Genomic DNA, 6,302 nt, shown 5'->3' on the forward strand with positions numbered 1-6,302 from the left:
GGAATACTAATTAATAGGCCCTCCTCTAGATCATTGGGCCACATTTAAAATCATTGGGCCTAATTTAATTTAATCCATAACTTCCTCATTATTCATCGGAATTGGACTTATAATATATAATTGGAAATCTCTTTTCGAGCCCAATCCAACTACACTATAATTGGACCCTTATCATAGAACAAAACAAATTGGACAGGCTATTTTTCATAAATAGAGTAAGAAAAGAAATATTTTTTGAAAACGAAAAGAGAAATATTTTAATAAAAACATCCTCATCACTAGACTTTTCACACTTTCACTTCGTTCGATAATCAAATGACGTGAAAGGTATTCATCACTGGGTTTGGTTTTGGGAGAGACACTTTTGGGTGTCTACAACCGTGCAATCAGGTATTGACACGTGTCACCTAGGGACGCCGCTTTACGGCTTTCTACTGGAATCTCGAGATTTGGGCTCTGATGTAAGAAAGGCCATTTTTCTCTCATTTCAGGTGCTCTTTGTGAGCTTATTACATGCGTCACCTTCCCATTGGGACATGTGTCACCCTTTTATTGGGCCATGTGTCACTATGGGATTAGACCACGTATAAGGGGTATTTTAACCCTAAACAAAACATACACAATAAATTTGAAGCTAACACATTGGGATAACACATTGGGATAGCAAGAGCTATAAATTCCCTAAATTTGTAGATTTATCAATCGATTATTGATTGCTAACCAACCATGCATTTAATTAAACATCACATAAATAAATAAAAATAATTCCCATGAATTCCTAGTGTTTAGAAATAATTCATTGGATTCCTTTTGAGTGAGGATTGGCTCATTGGAATAGTGATATGAAATGAAAAATTTTGGGAACGGAATGAATTAATTGTCAATGAAATAAATTAATTGACAACGAAATAAATAGAATTTTATTAATAAGTAAGAAAATGAATAGAATACTGAAATAAAATGAGTTCTAAAAACTTATGCATCTGTGGTTAGGGGTGTTCATAAATCGGTCCGGACCGAAAAAATGGACCGGACCGAACCCGGACCGGACCAAACCGAATTAATCGGTCCGGTCTTCAGGTCTTGAAATTCATTTTTCCGGTCTTCGGTCCGGTCCGGTCCAAAACCCTATAAAAACCGGTTTTGGACCGGACCAATTTTTTTATAAAAAATATGTGTGAAACCTTAAATAACGTTTAAAATTATCCTTAATAAGCTTAGAATACTTTAATTTTATAAGTTTTTTTGCACTAAACATACAAAAAAAGATGCAAAAATGACGTTACAATATCGTTTTTCCAATATTTTTTTTGTGTTTTCCTTGACTTTATTAAAAATTAATATTCTTTTTAAAAAAATTCTTAAATCGGTCCAAAATGGTCCGGTTCGGGTTTTGGACCGATTCATTCGGCCCGGTCCGGGTTCGGTCCTAACTTAATCGGTCCGGTCTTCGGTTCTTAAAATTCTAATTTTCGGTCTTCGGTCTTATCCGGGTTGGTCCGGTCCGGTCCGGTCTTGGACCGATGAACAACCCTATCCGTGGTACCTGGTTTTTAGTGGACAAAAATTAGTCTATAAAAGGTTCCACTTAGGTGTCTGATAAGACTTATAAACAAAACTTAGAGTCGCCACCTTATTTTTATCCGAATAAGGACGGATTTTAGAACAGTCAATTTAAAGAAATTAAAACTTAATAAAAATCAACTGCTAACTCCATAATAGGAAATAAGGCACAGGGTTCGGGGTTTAGGTTAAGAGAATCGAACGTCTGAAACTCGTCTTCTCTTCCGTTCTATGAAACGGACTCTTACTATTGCGTTGTCAAAAATCAAGTTTTAAGACATATTAACCACATAAAAAAAAATAATTAATACAAGGTAGGTTTGAGCACCAAAGTTGCACTACGTAACGATCATAGTGAGATTTTGAATTCACTCACGGATCAAAACCTTCGTAGTTCGGACAAATGCCATGTTTTAAATAACCAATTCCATTGGGTTTTTTATTTGGGTTGTTGACATAAACGTCATTTTTGTAAGTGGGATTTTAGTGATCTTTGACGGATTCACTCATAAAAGTAAGATGAACCACCTTGGTTGAGGAAAATCACCCCGATTAGTGATCACCAAAAATTGTTTTTCGAACAAGACAATTCAACAAATGCGTCCCGATTGACGACTTTTAAGTGGGTCAAGGTATTTTTTGGAGTGAAACTGTAAGGGTTCACTATATAATCTCACTTTGGGTTTAAATTCACTCAAGGGCAATTTTGTAAGGTTTTAAGGGTTATGTGTTTAGGCTTAATGGAATTGGCTAAATAAAACACGATACCTGTCAAGGCCTTACTTCCAAATAAAAGGGAACAATAAACTATTTAATCATATCCGATTGTCAATTAATCCATCGGGTAATTATGATGGGATATAAGTTTATTTTCATGGAGATGGATAATTGTTACAATTTTATACAACCAAATAATTAATCTTAACCTCATGTTTGGAAATGAGGCCATAACCTCATATTAACTATCATTACCTAAAAAAAACAAAAAATCAAAGTTATGATTCATTCTTGTTCACAAAAGGGTTTGAAATAAGAAGGTTCACAAAATAATAAAAGAAAATAATGCTTGTTAAAACTTTTATTTCTAAAGTCTTAAAAGAAAATTAAAGTCCTTAAGACATCATTTATTTCAAAAGGTATCTTAAAAACTAAGATTAAAGATTTTAAAAACAACAACATTTAGAATTAAAGACTCTTATTTCTGAAGTCGTCTTTAAAATAAGATTAAAGTTTCTTAAAATAACACTTAGAATTAAGGCTTGTTAAAACTCTTATTTCTAAAATCATTTTTAAAATAAGATTAAAAACATTTTCATTAAAACTTCATAAGTTAAGAAGTCTATATATATAATATAGTGTAATATAGGTTTCATACCATCATTAGGTTCTTAAAAAAAATAATAAAAATTTTAAAAAAAAAGCAATTAAGAGAAAAACGTGCATATTTCATCTTTTTGATAGCTTGAACTAAAAAAATCATTAAAAATCATAGAAAAATCGAAAAAATTATTGTGAGATATGGTTGGAAAGCTCTTGAAAAGTTCTATTACTTGAGCTAAAGAACTGGAACTGATTCTGGTCGTAAAGGTTCTTTCATAGGCCATCTTTGGGACGTGGTAAGTAATTCCTTGCTCTAGAACATCCTCTACGTAATCTCTTAATTCATTAGGTCTTTAAGCTCACTTTAAGAAATGAATCATTCTAAAAAATATGCTTTAGGCAGACACATGAATTTATTGACCTTTCATATTTAAAATTCATTAGAAAGAGATGCAATGCAAAATGCAATTACCCCCCTCTTTTGTAACCTATCACCTCACCAATAGGCTTGGCTTTCTAATGTGGAGTAATGAAAGATTTAGGGCTAATTTAGCACCTAATATCGTCATTACCCCTATTGGTAACACCACATGAAAACAAACACATTAGTTAGCATAATAATAATAATTAAGGAAATTAAGAAAGGAGTAAAAATAATACCTTGAACTAGATGTAGCAATATTTTTGGATAACCCTTCTTACTTATCAAGAATGAAAAGATGATTACTCCTTAGTTAAAGTGTAATAAAGAGACTAAGTGATTTTTTTTTGGAATTTTGAGATATTAAAAGAAATTAATGCAAAATAAAGCTAAAGAACCTTTTTTTTATGATTTTTTTTTACTATAGAAAATAATCTTGAAAAATAAAACTAAATCTTAAGAAAGAAATTTCTTTTGGTTTTTTTAATATAGGCTAGGATACTTGAGTAATTAAACTAGTGTTTTTAACAAAGATAATAATAACAACAATACTTGAACTTGAAATATTTTTTGTATTTTTTTTAATAGGAATTAAAGATAATAACAATATAAAAATAGAAGTAGCAACTTAATTATAAGATGCTTTTAATAAGCTAATAACTTAAAAATAAAGCTAAATTAGAGAGATTTTAACTAAAACAAAGATTAGAAGATAAAATTTTAGAGAGAATTTTTAGGGAGAGAAGTTGTAAGAATTTTTTGATGTCCTTAAAACTTGAGAATTAGGGGGGTATTTATAGGAAAATAAAGGGGTTAATTTGTAAAAAAAAAAGTAAATAAGTTAAAATTCAAGGATTACATTGGTAAATATCAAGATTTTGGTAATAATGAGAATATTGATATTAAATTCTCTTGTTATACATGTAACAAACTTGCTAATCTGTTTTGCAACGCTTAAACTGGTAAAATAAAGAAAACCGTAATAAAATCAACTCTAATATTCACATAATAAAAAGGTTCTAAAATGCCATAGTATATATATATATATAAAAAAATATGTATGACCAAGTCGTGTCATAACTCAAAAAAAAAAAAAAATACTCACATGGTATACAATAAAAGAGTGCCCAAATTTAACTAGTCACTATTATACTCACCAAGGTGTTAAAACAATACTTATAAAAAGTTAGCTCTGAGATGTCAGCTCTAAAAGATACACAAAGACATTAGGTTACAATACTATAAGGGTTGGACAAGATATCTCAGAGTTAGTAAAAAAAAAAAAAAAAAAAGAGAAATAACCCCTACTCTTATTAGATAGTACATATAAATTTACCCAAGAACATCTGAACATACGACAAAACCTTATACATACGAGTATTTCAAATAATAACCCTTACTAAAAAAAGTGGATCATATAAAACCATAAGATTGACATGGTCAAGGTGAAAATACATCATACAATACTAAGTCATACAACATAAATTTAAGGTGGTCAAGAGTAAAATATATTCCCTTAACCGAATGACCTTAAAAAAAAAGTGAACTCTTATCTTACTTTACTCTACTAAAACGCAAATTTATATTTATCATAGTCGTAAAAAAAACAAAGACAAAAGATACAAAACTAGATCAAAACAACAGGAAAACAAATAAAACAGAAGCCAAATATATGTCGGCAAAGTAAATTTTCATAACAGAAATTACTATTTGGAATAGTGCCAAATAGTGTTTGCATAGTGTCAAATAGTGTTTGCATAGTGTCAAATAGTGTTTCGAATAGTAAAATACAATACATGACGCGTATGAAATCCTGCTGTCCCAATTAGCGTCGGATAAATATTGATACAATTGATCCAAATTGAAATTTATTGGATACCACATTAACCGCGAGGGATAAAAAAAAGTAACGTTAATTCACTATTGACAATTGCTCATCAAAAATTGACAAAGGAACACACAAACTAGACTGAAATAAGCAAGTTATACATAAATATAAAAGATAAAAAAAAAAAAAAACGACACTGAGCAACGTACAAATAATGAATGATGAATGATTGAAAAGGAAGAAAAAGACAAAAAAAAAAAAAAGTTCCAAAATGCATGTCTGATGTCTCCACTTCATATATGTCAGTAGTGATTAAAACCATGCATTGGTATGGTGATCCGCAAAATGCGCCGCCAATACAATAAATCCTAACTGAAATCAAGATAAATACTCCACTGTCTGTACTCACCGAAATACAGACCGTATTATTTCTATACGCGTAACATTCTAACCATCAAATTCCCATTGTCCCGCAAATCGCTCACGTCTATATATCTATCATGCTAGATAAATGTTGGTACAATTGGCCCGAATTGAAATTAATCGGATCCAATATAAATTGAGGGAAAAAAAATAAAAAAATAAAAAGGTAGTATTATCTTAGCTCATACCTCATAATAGTAAAAAGTGTTAATTCAAGGAGGTCCCTTTAGGACTACAACATGTAGTACCCATTTAGATGTGGGAATGTTTGTCACTTCCCTATATTGGTTGGACATGAGTCTTTAGAGTAATGGACTTTATAGCTTAGGTAAATTGGTCATATAATAGGGTAGTGCACAAATCACAAAAAAAAAAATACTAGATAAAATAAAAAGCACCCTAACGGTCTAAGTGAACATATTAATATACTTACTATACTCTAAAGGGTTAAACGATACTTGTTTATAAGGAAAATGACATATTCCCCTAACGAGACAAAAATATTGTACTTTATACTATATGATTATTATACAAATACGTACAAAAATACGATTATTATACAAAAATACTTACTTTTTACTATAAAAAGAAATTACCCTTATCCAAAATCTCCACTCACCACTTAATTCTTATCTTCTTCCATCTTCCTCCTTACCCGAAAAAATCAAACAAAAACCACCATTAAACTCAACCACCATGTTTCAAGAAAACCAGGAAGATCAGTCTGTCTTCACCTTTGAGGAAGAC

The sequence above is a fragment of the Chenopodium album genome, chromosome 8, assembly GCF_948465745.1.
Source record: "Chenopodium album chromosome 8, dcCheAlbu1.1, whole genome shotgun sequence".
Classification (NCBI taxonomy): domain Eukaryota; kingdom Viridiplantae; phylum Streptophyta; class Magnoliopsida; order Caryophyllales; family Amaranthaceae; genus Chenopodium; species Chenopodium album.